Below are 481 nucleotides of genomic sequence, written 5' to 3'. Positions count from 1 at the left end.
GTTCTTTCAGCAATTTTATGAGTAGTGCATTACAAAGATGTAGGGCTGTGTTCGGGACCTCGAATAAATGGATCAGTCCACAGGACAGTGTTTGATAGTGTCTTATTGGAAGGTAGAGACCCGAGCCAATGTGATCAGGAGCCGGCCTAGCTTGAAAGAACATGGAGTAAGACACCGATGGCTAGAAATGTCACACAGAATGTTTAGAGCTACGCGAAGCTCTTGGCGGAGTGTCGTTGTTTTCCAACCGATCAACCGTTAGACAATTCGAGTAGGGCCCCTTCTTGCACAAGAATAAGGTATCACTGATTCCATAAATGTGACTATGATGATCGCCTGGGGGAGAGTGTCGTTGCCAACCGATCAACCGTTAGACAATTCGAGTAGGGCCCCTTCTTGCACAAGAATAAGGTATCACTGATTCCATAAATGTGAGTGACATGATCGCCTGGGGGAAGAATCTCACTACCGTCACGCTCTT

The sequence above is a fragment of the Opisthorchis viverrini genome (genome assembly GCF_000715545.1).
Source record: "Opisthorchis viverrini unplaced genomic scaffold opera_v5_518, whole genome shotgun sequence".
Classification (NCBI taxonomy): Eukaryota; Metazoa; Platyhelminthes; class Trematoda; order Opisthorchiida; family Opisthorchiidae; genus Opisthorchis; species Opisthorchis viverrini.
The sequence above is the reverse complement of the archived record's forward strand: the minus strand, read 5'-3'. Positions refer to the sequence as shown.